Source organism: Pseudophryne corroboree, chromosome 2 (assembly GCF_028390025.1).
Source record: "Pseudophryne corroboree isolate aPseCor3 chromosome 2, aPseCor3.hap2, whole genome shotgun sequence".
NCBI classification, from domain to species: Eukaryota; Metazoa; Chordata; class Amphibia; order Anura; family Myobatrachidae; genus Pseudophryne; species Pseudophryne corroboree.
The window spans coordinates 658,235,476-658,248,611 of NC_086445.1; the positions used below are offsets into that span (position 1 = coordinate 658,235,476).

The following is a 13,136-nucleotide window of genomic DNA, read 5'->3' on the forward strand; positions in this document are numbered from 1 at the left end:
GGGTTGGGGCATGGTGTTGGAGCAACAGTCTCTTCAGGGTCGGTAGACCAGGGAGGAATCTCTTCTCACGATAAATATTCTGGTATTGTTCATTTCTTTGAAACTGGCCCTGCCTCTGGTACAGAAAAGGCCTGTTCAAGTACAGTCAGACAATGCCACCACAGTGGCATACATAAATCATCAAGGTGGCACTCAAAGCAGCATGGCAATGTTGGAAGTGTCAAAAATTCTTCAATGAGCGTAACGCAATCTGCCAGCCATAACGGCAGTGTTCATTCTGGGAGTCCTCAACTGGGAAGCAGACTTTCTCAGTCATCAGGACGTACATGCCAGAGAGTGGAGCCTTCATCCAGAAGTATTTTAACTCCTAGTGGACAAATGGTGTCTACCAGATGTAGACCTGATGGCGTCTCGACACAATCACAAGGTTACGGTCTTTGGAGCAAGGACTAATGATCCTCAAGCAGCATTCGTGGAGGCACTGGAAATTCCATGGAACTTTCGGCTCCCGTACGTGTTCCCTCCGGTGTCACTCATGCCCAGGGTAATAAGGAAGTTCAAGCAAGAAGGATGAATCCTACTTCTGATCGCTCCGGCGTGGCACAGACGGCATTGGTTCTCAGACCTACAGGGTCTCTCGATAGAGCATCCTCTTCTACTTCCTCAACGCCCATACCTCCTCGTTCAGGGCCCCTGTGTTTATTGGGATTTGGCCCGGCTGGCTTTGACGGCGTGGCTCTTAAAGCTTCAGTTCTGAGGGCCAAAGGTTTTTCTGAGGCGGTCATTCAAACGATGTTGAAAACCCGTAAACCGGCTTCGGGTCGGATTTATTATAGGGTCTGGGATTCTTACTTCACCTGGTGTGCGACTAAGTTTTTTGATGCATACAAGTTCAGTACTGCCAAACTCTTGGTGTTTCTGCAACAGGGCCTGGACTCAGACCTTCGTCTGGCCTCCCTCAAGGTTCATGTTTCAGCCTTGTCGGTGTGGTTTCAGAGAAAAATTGCAACTCTGCCTGATGTTCATACCTTCACTCAGGATGTTTTACAGATTCAACGTCCCTATGTTCCTCCTGTGACTCCTTAGGATTTGTCGGTTGTTCTGGATGCCCTACAAGAGTCTCCATTTGAAAGTCTTGAGTCTGTGGACCATAAATGGCTTACGCTTAAGGTTTTTGCTGGCTATTGCCTCTGCTAGATGGGTTTCAGACCTGGGTTCCTTATCCTGTAGGTCTCCTTTATGATTTTTCACCGTGACAGTACGGTTCTTAGAACTCGCCCTGGTTATCTACCTATGGTGGTGTCATCTTTCCACCTTAACCAAGAGATTGTGGTTCCGGCCTTTATCTCTCCTGATTTGTCTTACAAAGAGCGGTCTTTGGATGTGGTATGGGCTCTCCGTATCTATGTGAAGAAAACCACCTTCCTTAGGAGATCTGATTCCTTCCTTGTCCTTTTTGGTTTTCATAAACGTGGCTGGCATGCGAATATGCAGACCCTGGTCAGATGGATTAAAATGGTGATTGCACAAGCTTATGTACAGGCTAGACTTCCAGCTCCTGCTACTATCAAGGCCCATTTTACTCGGTCTGTTGGACAATTGTGCAAGGCGGCTACGTGGTCCTCGGTGAACACGTTCATTAGGTTCTATGCCTTTGATACTTCTACTTCCCAGGATGCTTCCTTTGGACGCCGGGTTCTTGTGCCTGCTACATTGCATCCCCTCCCATGAGGAACTGCTTTATGACATCCCCGATGTTATTCCCTGTGGTATACCAGTGTACCCCGCTGCAGGAGTGGAGATTTATGGTAAGATCTTACATTTGTTAAATCTCTTTCTGTGAGGTACACTGGATTCCACAGGGCGCCCACCCTGACGCACTTAGCTTCTTTGGGTTGGTATGGCATTAGCTGCTGGTACCTTCTCCTGTCGTTTGAATATGGTTCGCTGTGGCTGCTAACTGTTACCTGCTACTGCATTGGACTGGTTAACAAAACTGAGCTCCAGTGCCTGGAGGCGGGGTTATAGAGGAGGCATTGCAAGGCATCCTGGGAAATTTAGCAACATACAGTATAAGCCCTCATAGAAAACGGGGGAACTTCAACAGATACCTGTTAGATACCTACAGATAGGGCCAGGGAACATGTCAGTTTAACACAAGATTTGTTTAATTAATGTGCCCTTAAATCTCTGTCTAAAGGTGGGTACACACTAGGCGATGTACGCCGTGAGTGACATCGCCTAGTGTTTCCCCTTCCAATGGTGGGCATACACACTGTGTGATATCGCTATTGATATTGCAAAGTGACGTCATCCCAGGGGCGGAACTACCGCCAGTGCAACCAGTGCATTGCACTGGGGCCCGCCACTGTCCAGGGGCCCAAAGCATGTAATGAGTCAAACTGACTCATTACATGCCGCTGTGTGCTGCGGGCAACCGCTGCCCGCAGCACACAGCCTCCCGCCGAGGAGAGGAGAAAAGCGCAGCGGCACGGGGGAGAAGGAGGATCAGGGTGGTGGAGGAGGGAGCCGCAGCAGCGCTGTGTAATTGGTGGAGGCGCTGCTGCTGTCCTCCTGCTTCACTATAGGCTGCCCTCCGCCGCTGTGAATGCTGGGAAGCGCATCCCAGCATTCACAGCGGCGGAGAACAGCCTATGGTGAAGCAGAGGGACAGCAGCAGCAGCAGCGACTCCACCAATTACACAGCGCTGCTGTGGCTCCCTCCTCCACCACCCTCCTCGTCCCCTGCCCAGGTTCTCTGGAGAAACTGCACCGAGGAGCCTGAGCCAGCGGAGAGATTAAGTATAAGAATTTCTCTTTCTTTCTTTCTTTCTTTCTTTCTTTCTTTCTTTCTTTCTTTTCTGTCTGCCGTAATGTGTAAAATGGAGGACGCTGTCTGCCGTAATGTGTAAAAAGGGGGACACTGTCTGCCGTAATGTGTAAAAAGGGGGGCGCTGTCTGCCATAATGTGTAAAAAGGAGGACTCTATCTGCCGTAATGTGTAAAAAGGGGGACGCTCTCTGCCGTCATGTGTAAAAAGGAGGACGCTGTCTGCCGTAATGTGTAAAAAGAGGACTGTCTGCCGTAATGTGTAAAAAGAGGACTGTCTGCCATAATGTGTAAAAAAAGGGGACGCTGTCTGCTGTAATGTGTAAAAAGGGGGAAGCTGTCTTCCGTAATGTGTAAAAAAGGGGACGCTGTCTGCCGTAATGAATAAAAAAGGGGGCGCTGTCTGACGTAATCTGTAAAAAGGGGACGCTGTCTGCCGTAATGTGTAAAAAGGGGAATCTGTCCGCCATAAGGTGTAAAAGGGGCTCTACCTGGTGTGGTGGTGCTACTGTGCGGCATAATTTGAATAATGGAGACTACTGTGCACCGTTATATGAATTGGTATTTTTTTGGTGGCCATACCCCTTGCCCATGAAGCCACATCCCTAATTTATTGGGCGCACGCCTACGCCGCGCACTGCCCCTGCTTTGCATGTAGGGGTGGGGCTCTGATGCCGTTTCTTGCACACAGTGCTAAAATGTCTAGTTACGGCACTGTTGGTATGTAGCCATTTCTCTGACCCTAAGCAGGTCCCCCCTTACCAGATCCTCTCCAGGGGTGAGGGGGTGGACTTGGATGGGATGGGGGGGGGCCCAAAGCATTTTGTCGCACCTGGGCCCACCGCTCGCTAGTTCCGCCACTGCATCATGCCGTGGCCAGGCTGAACATGCAGCTTTGGACGATGAGTACAAATTGAGCTGCATGTACGGCCGACACCGTGGGTCGTTAATGATCCGCGGGGCCACGCATCAGCCATTGTCAGTTGCATACACACTGAGCGATTTAGTAAACTCAAGAGGATGAAAATAAGCGATACAGTTTACTCTATCACTAAGGGCGGAATTCAATTGTTTGAAAAGTCGGTTGGGTGTCTGTTTTTTCCTGTCTATTAGATAGGAAAAACAGACACCCAACTGACTTTTCAAACAATTGAATATCCCCCTAAGTGTGTATGCACCTTAACAGCAGCAGATTGTGAAAACAAGCTTGTACAGTATTATTGTTTTCAGTCTTGTATGTAATCAATGTTGGCTTTAGGCACAGGCACCCTAGGCAGCTTAATCTGATTAAAATGATATGCGACATGCCTATATTCTGTGTGTGACTGCGGCTGTATCTGCATTCAAAATGCTACATTACAGTGTATTCCTGGAAATCACTGTAATGTAGCATTTTGTATGTAGATACAGCCACAGTCGAACACCGACTATAGGCATGCCACATATCATTTAAATCAGCAGAAGCTGCTTCTGTGTCCTAGTCACATAACAATGCAAATGAGATAGCAAATAAGGTGCCCAACGTTAGCAAAGATGGCAAGGAGCTGCTAGCTGACTGATGCCAGACATGGTCTATTGAGGCAAGATGTATGAGGACACATCTGTATCCAAGCAGAGGTCACAGTGCTATCAGCCCTGTGAGCTCTGTGTGCAGGTGGGTTGGTTGTGCAATAGTGTTCAGCATTGGTGTAAGGGGCATTGGGGGTCATTCCGCAGCCGCCGCTCCATGCCCCCCCAACGGTCCGATTATGCCTGCGTTGGCCGGACTGCGCCTACTAAACAGCAGCTTAACGCCGTTGTTCAGCCCCCTCCCGCCCAGCAACTGCCTCTGTCTCAGAGGTGATCGCTGGGCACCGACGACTGCCATGCTCCGGAGCACTGCGGCGCTGGCGCATTCGCAGTTCTGACCTGGATCGCTGCGCTGCGACAAACTGCAGCGAGCGATCGGGTCAGAATGACCCCCATTATGTGTGTCATGTATAAATGCATTAATAATGTGGGAAATATGTGTAAGGGGCATTATGTATGTCATGTATAAATGCATAAATAATGTGCGGCATATGTGTACGGGACATTATGTGTATAAAGGCATTAATAAAGGTTGGCATAATGTGTAAGGCGCATGATGTTTATAAGGACATTACTAATGTAATGCATATGCGTAAGTGGCATTACTGTGTGGTATTATGTGTATAAAGGCATTACTAATGTGTGGCATTATGTGTATAAGGTGCCTACTGTGTATTCGTTACGTATAGAAAGTGCACTACTGTGTGTGGTCTAATGTGTGTATATACATATATATATATATATATATATATAAACAGCAAATAAGGGCAGCACTGGGAGACTTGTCAATGCGGTGCAAAAAAAACAAGTGCTTTTATTGCAGTTTCAATGTTTCGGGGTCATAACCCCTTCGTCAGAAAACATAACAGTTCAAAAAACAGTGTTTAAATGCCTGTGCTTGGAGAGGTCCACAACGCCGCCTCCAGCCGCGCTGCCCGGTTTCCTGTCCTGACGTCACTCCGCCCACAGGAAATGACGTGGCTGCGGTCCGTCTGGCCGGCGCTCTGGGGATAGGTAACCATGGTGACAGTGAGTCAACAATACAACAGCTGATACGTGCTCTGTAACAGCGTGAACAGTTCATGCAATTAGCTCACTAGTGCAGTGATAAAGAGAACATCACACAGGTTACCCAAATGCATAGAAGTAGAGAAAGACCACCTTTCTGTCAAAGTGACAGTTACTCCACCCCTTTCTCCTGGGTACCGCCTCCTTTAATATTAAATGATAGTGTTTGATATCGCTTTATATAAAATTTTATATAAAATTTATAGAGTTCGATATTAAACCGTATTAAAAGATAATGGCTTTGAAAAGAGTGTCACGTAACACCAGTCGCAGAATGTCACGCAACACAGCGCGTCAAATCAAGCGGATGAAAGATGCATATTACACAGTGTGAAAACCAGGTAGTTTTAGCGGCATTGCTGCTGATTTGTTGTCAACTGTACACACTTTATATTCTCAATAATACAACTCTTTTTCATGTTCTAATTTTATACCGTATGTAATATTTATTTTTCATTTTTTCACCGGCTAAAGATTCCACAAAAATGGATGATGCAACGGCTGACAGTATTCTACGGGACATATTGAACAAACCTGAATATTGTCACAACACAGCTATACAGACCGGCAATGCTGTTGATGAGCGACCGTTTTTTCCCCACTCGACAGGGGGCCGGGCTCAAACATTCGAATATAAAGCAGGTGTGTATTCAAACACTGTTATATGGTATATTGTTATGCAGTAATTTAAATGTTAATTTACGGGCATCAGAATATAAAGCCGGTGTGTAATCAAACACTGTTATATGGTATATTGTTATGCAGTGATTTAAATGCTGATTTACGTGCATCGATGTTTATATTTATTTTATAATATATGTATTACAGATGATGCTGTAGCAAGATGATATGATCCTACGATACCAGTAGGTCGTGATACAGTCGCGCAAATACACAGGCCTAGTACAAGCGGGAAAACATCAAAACGCACAACCGCCGCTGAAACGGAGAACCATCAATTCGCAACAGCAGGTGTGTAATCAAACACTGTTATATGGTATATTGTTATGCAGTGATTTAAATGCTGATTTACGTGCATCGATGTTTATATTTATTTTATAATATATGTATTACAGATGATGCTGTAGCAAGACGATATGATCCTACGATACCAGTAGGTCGTGATACAGTCGCGCAAATACACAGGCCTAGTACAAGCGGGAAAACATCAAAACGCACAACCGCCGCTGAAACGGAGAACCATCAATTCGCAACAACAGGTGTGTAATCAAACACTGTTATATGGTATATTGTTATGCAGTGATTTAAATGCTGATTTACGTGCATCAATGTTTATATTTATTTTATAATATATGTATTACAGATGATGCTGTAGCAAGACGATATGATCCTACGATACCAGTAGGTCGTGATACAGTCGCGCAAATACACAGGCCTAGTACAAGTGGGAAAACATCAAAACGCACAACCGCCGCTGAAATGGAAAACCATCAATTCGCAATGCCGTCGATTGTACATAACAGCCTAAAGGAGCTTGCTAGGTCATCGGTTATGGTGGTGCATAACGGATGTATCAACCCGAACAAACGAAGGCCGGCTCGACCAAGAACGAATGAGAGAAGTCATAATTCAGCATTTACCGATCTTAAAAGAAAATTGTCGTATTCCGAAAATGATAAGCCGCAACGGAGTAGGATCGCGTTACAAACTGTATCAAGCGGAAGTAACGATGTTGCTGTAACATCAAAACACACAGCATTTAACACTGCAGACCGGGATGTCGCTGGTAATACAAAGACTGTAAAGGTTAAGAGGGCATCGCGTCTCTCAAGAAGTAATGTTAAGCAATTGTCGCAATCAGCTGTAATCACAATTCCCGATACACAGGGTTGCTCTGAAACAGAAACAAGACACATAGCAGGCATTGGTGTGTTATCAAATGTTGACTCAAGAAGTAATGTTAAGCAATTGTCGCAATCCGATGTAATCACTATTCCTGATACACAGGATTGCTCTGAAACAGAAACAAGACACATAGCTGGTAATCCTGTGATATCAGATATTGATGACATAAATGGGCAAGAGCTTATTACACACTGTGTAGAGTCAACGACACAAGAACCGCAGAATAGTGCTGATGAAGTATTATCAGCCGTTGCAGGAATTCCTGGTAATATTACAACGGTTGATTGGGTAACATCAATGCCCAATATTTTACAACGGCAGCCGTGGTACACGCATCGGCTGATGCTTGTGCACCAGCGCTCGGGATAGCACCCGACATAGTTGATGGATGTCAAAATACAGAACAATTAGGCCAAGATGCTGAAATACAATTTTACGCGTTGTTGGGTAAGATACAGGAAGATGTTGAGAACATGGGTGTAAAAGCCGGATATTTGTTAAAACACATTAAAGGTGTGAGCCACGGTGGTAAATGTAAACAAGACATTGTTAAAGAAGTTGTTGAGATGTATATGAATGTCATGTCAAAATACATAGGGTGGTAATTCCAAGTTGATCGCAGCAGGAAAGTTTTTAACAGTTTGGCAAAACCATGTGCACTGCAGGGGAGGCAGATATAACATGTGCAGAGAGAGTTAGATTTGGGTGGTGTGTTCAAACTGAAATCTAAATTGCAGTGTAAAAATAAAGCAGCCAGTATTTACCCTGCACAGAAACAAAATAACCCACCCAAATCTAACTCTTTCTGCACATGTTATATCAGCCTCCCCTGCAGTGCACATGGTTTTGCACAATTGCTAACAAACTTGCTGCTGTGATCAACTCAGAATTACCCCCATAGATCGGTCAGTTAAGACAACTGAATTTATTAAAGCCAACATACATCATTTTGCAGAAATAAATGAAACTGAGCCGTGACTAGGCATGTTAGGCAATGGTTTGAAACGTGTTTTAAATTTAAATGCCTGTAAAAAAAATCCACGAATTAAACCTTGTTTAACATACAAGATCTCACAGTTATTCCGACGTGCAAAGGTGAAACAGGCTGTAACAACATTAACCAGATTGAGAAAGCGCAAGCGGCACAGGGAACATGTGGCAGGTGGGAAGCAGAGAGCGAGGTATGTAGATTTAGATCAATCGCCACCCCAAGCATTACCGATTGACGAATCACAGCCTGACAATATTGAGCGCATTGCAAGCCCCATATATGATGATGCACGCGGTGTTGAGTCACCCGGTAATGACGAAGGTCGGCAACATGTATATTTAGAAGCAATTAACAGTTATGAACGACAACGACCGAATTTCAGAGCCGTTGAGTACCACAATCACTATCGGTTTGTTAATTTGGACAGGGTTACATCATTTGTAGAGGGAGTTCGAGCCGTTCATACTGCTATACAGGCCATGCTCGATGGCGTCCTTGCGGGCGTGGATCCTGCCGACCGCGTTCAGCTTAGATTGGAGGGGGGGTGGGTTACACAACGCCATCTATTCGCATCGTAAGCCGCAAGAAACATTAGACGCTACCAGTTTTTTGAACCAGATTACAAACGCGCTTCAAAGTAACGCTGAATTCTTATTATCCACAGGTTTAAGATTTGTGATCAGTATATTTAGGAACAAATCGTGATGTGGGTTGACCGGTAGAAGTTTACACCGCTTACCCTATAGTTTAATAATAAATAAGCGTAAAAGATATCTCTATGATTTCAGAAGCATCGGTAATAACCTGTGTTTGGCCGCTAGCGTCTGTAAACTTCTGGATAAAGGTAACAATGCCAATGACCATGTAATACAGGAGAGAGCAATCCAACTACATAAAGCTTTGAATCTGCCGCTTGATAAAGCGGTCAGCTTTAGCGATGTTGCAAATTTTGAAAATTATTTAAATGTTTCGATCAATCTCCTCTATTACAATCAAGGGGATTGGAAATACTACTGTACGGACAGCCGTTACAAAGACACGCTGTTTGTGCTATATCACGATTGTCACTTTTATGGGATACTCGATATCAAAGCGTTTCTTGGAGCCCGATATTATTGCATCCGTTGTCATAGCGCTTACCATCATAGAAATAATCACGATTGTCTTTTCTTTTGTAAGGCTTGTCACAGGCCGGATTGTATTGACGACGGTGTGACTGCGTTAAGGTGTTCGGTATGTAGGGTATTTTGTCGATCAAACGAATGTTTAGAGCTACACAAAGCTTTAGCTCTTGATCACAAAATATCCTGTCTTGAACATGTATATTGTGACAAGTGTTGTCTCTACAGGCGAACAGATCATAACTGCCGAGGCCTAAAGTGTCCCATTTGTAAGGTGTTCGTTGATGGGTTTTCGAACCATTTGTGCTATATACAAACCATCAAGCCGGAAGAGCCCACAAAGAAATACATCTTTTATGATTTTGAGTGTATGCAGGAGACAGGTGTGCACATACCAAACTACTGTTACGCTTTAACATTAACGGGGGAGAAAGACTGGGAGTTTAAGGATGTTGCGTGTATCGAAGACTTTGTAAAGACGTTCATGAAACCAAAATTTGCGCATTACACATTCATAGCCGATAATGCAGGTCGCTATGATGCATATTTTGTGCTGCGCCAGCTGATTAAGGAGAAATTAAAGATGGAATTATTATCTAGAGGCGGCAACATAATGTGCATCACGGTAAAAGATTTGAAGATAAGATTTATCGACTCTTTAAATTTTTTACCCATGCGGCTTAGCAAGTTACCAAAGGCGATGGGGTTTGACGGTACCAAAGGTTATTTCCCACATTGTTTTAACACAGCTGATAACCAAAATTACATAGGCGCTATGCCGTCAATAGAGTATTTTGGTCCACAATACATGATGCCTGATGAACTATCTGAGTTTACAGCCTGGTATAAACAGTGTGTACACAAACCGTTTAACTTTCAAAAAGAGCTCGTACGATATTGTAAAGACGATGTGAAAATATTACAAAAAGCTTGTGATGCTTTCAGATCAGCTGTTATAGCCATGACAGAACAGGAGTTTCTAATAACAAAGGGAAAAAAAAAGGTTGTGGTTAAACGTCACATCGAGGCTTTTCAATTAGTCACGTTGGCTTCCATCTGCATGTCCATGTACCGTTGTAAATTTTTACAGGAAAAGACACTGGCCCTTGTACCGGGTGATAACTATCACAAGACTCAGAAGCGTTACTCAACGCGAGCCATACAGTGGTTAATGTACATAGAGCACAAAGAAGGTGTGAGTATAAGACACGCTTTACAAGGGGTCGAGAAGGAAGTTGGTAAATACAGCCTGGATGGTTACGCCGTGATTAACGGCACACCCACTGCTTTTGAATTCCAAGGTTGTTTTTATCACGGCTGTGGTGCTTGTTACAACGCCGATGATAAAAACAAACTGACTAAAACGACCTACGGTCAATTACACCACAAGACGTAGGTAAATTTGCACTACCTTAAATGTTGTGAATTTCAGATACGTGAAATCTGGGGTTGTGAATGGAAGTCTATGCTAGAGTCTGATGCGGATCTACAGGCTTTTCTGAAGGGTAAAGAATTACCCGAACCCTTGGAGCCACGTGATGCTCTTTATGGCGGGCGCACAAACGCCATAAAGCAGTATCACAAAACAGGTTGTGATGAAAAAATTCACTATTTTGATTTCACCAGCCTGTACCCTTTTGTTAACAAAACCAAAACGTATCCTATACAGCACCCATGCATTATTTCTAAGGATATTGGTGATGTCACAAAGTATTTTGGTTTTGCCAGGGTTAAAGTTTACCCGCCTCGTGGTCTATTCTTTCCGGTTCTGCCGGTTAAAATGGGCGGCAAGTTAATGTTTCCATTATGTCGCACATGCGCCGAGTCTGGACAGACTGAGCCGTGCGTTCATGATTCAGAAAAACGTGCACTCATCGGTACATGGTGTACCGTGGAACTAAACTTGGCTGTAGAAATGGGGTACATGGTGTGTAAAATCTATGAGGTGTGGCATTTTGATGAGAGATCTGACAAATTGTTTTCAGGTTACATTAAAACGCACCTCAGGGATAAACAAGAGGCCTCTGGTTATGACAAATGGTGTACAGACGCCGGGAAACGCCAAGAGTATATAGACGCCTATCAAAAAAATGAAGGCGTGTCTTTACGACCCGATCACATAGAAATCAACCCCGCTAAAAGACAAATTTCAAAAATGTTTTTAAATTCATTATGGGGTAAATTTGGTCAACGTAGCAACATGCCCAATACGTGTCTAGTGACCGATCCCGACAAACTTTTTGAATACGCGTTCTTTGATGTGTCCGCTTTGGACTTTGTTGACGATGATACCGTTATGGTAAATTGGAAGTATGCCAAAGACCATTACACCAGGGGCGCAATTTCAAATGTAACTATAGCCATCTTTACTACTGCTTATGCACGTGTTGAACTGTACAAACTACTGTATAGATTACAAGATAGATGTCTTTATCACGACACAGATTCTGTAATTTTTGTCAGTAGACTCGGTGACTGGAGCCCGCCATTGGGTGATTATTTAGTCGAGTTGACCAGCGAACTACCCACAGGCACCCATATAACAGAATTTGTCTCAGCCGGTCCCAAGTCATACGGCTATCGACTAAATAACGGAAAGACCTGTTTAAAAGTTAAAGGTATAACACTCAATGTTGATAATGCGCAGCACGTTAACTTTGACAGCCTGAAAGAACTGGTCTTAGATTATCCTTTTAAACCCCGAAGGCGACGACCAGAAAAAGGTTGTGATCCGTCACGGTATAGTACGTGTGAAAAAGTGCTGGCAGATAGAGACGCGTACTTTGCAGAAGACACAAAGGTGTGTTTATACTAAACGGTCTCTTACGGACAACTTCACAACACTGCCGTTCGGCTATTAAGATGGACACCAGATTTCAGCACCCTTTCTCATGTATTTTAGCGGGTCCGTCCAATTCGGGTAAAAGTTATTTTGTGAAAACGCTGTTGCAGCACGCTGCAACACATATGACTCAAGTACCTGATAATGTTGTTTGGTTTTTCACCTGTTGGCAGCCTATATACGACCAACTTCTGTGTGATTACCCCGGTACGCGTTTTATAGAGGGTTTACCAGAGTCTTTTAGCGATGATCAACTTTTTCCCCCTGATAAGATTAATTTAACAGTGATTGATGATCTGATGGACGCAGCAAGTAATAATTCTGAGGTTGAGAAAGCTTTCACAAAGTATGTACACCATCGTAATCTCAGTATCCTGTACCTTGTCCAAAACATATTTTGTCAAGGTAAAAAGAGCAGAACTATACATTTAAACACAAAATATATGGTCCTGTTCAAAAACCCCAGGGATAAAATGCAGGTGGGCATTCTGGCTAGACAAATGTACCCATCAAAACATCGTTTTTTTCTCGAATCCTATGAATCCGCGACGGCTGCCCCTTATGGGTATTTACTGGTTGATTTAAGAAACAACGCTCTTGACGATTATCGTTTACGAAGCGGCTTATTCCCACCAGACACACCTGTCGCTTTTGTCATTAAGAAGCGCGGTTCTATAAAGCTATAACCGTACAACCTTTAGTCATTTGTTGTCATTCTAACAACGGTGAACATGTCGGGACAGATAAGACGTAATTGGGTGCTTTTAAAAACGTTAATTAAAGCAACACCAACCCAAAGAAATGCTATTTTATCCAACGCTTCAAATGATTTAGTCACGGCTATTTGTGA

At 44.0% G+C, this 13,136-nt stretch overlaps 1 long non-coding RNA gene across 1 annotated transcript in view; it reads right to left on the reverse strand.

Moving 5' to 3' along the window:
- Nucleotides 1-5,219: 5,219 nt before the first annotated feature.
- LOC135051055 (uncharacterized) overlaps nucleotides 5,220-13,136 on the reverse strand; it is a 206,139-nt gene continuing 198,222 nt past the window's right edge. The window contains exon 3 of the long non-coding RNA XR_010242014.1: nucleotides 5,220-5,402. This is a non-coding gene — a long non-coding RNA (uncharacterized LOC135051055). The remainder of the gene's footprint in view (nucleotides 5,403-13,136) is intronic.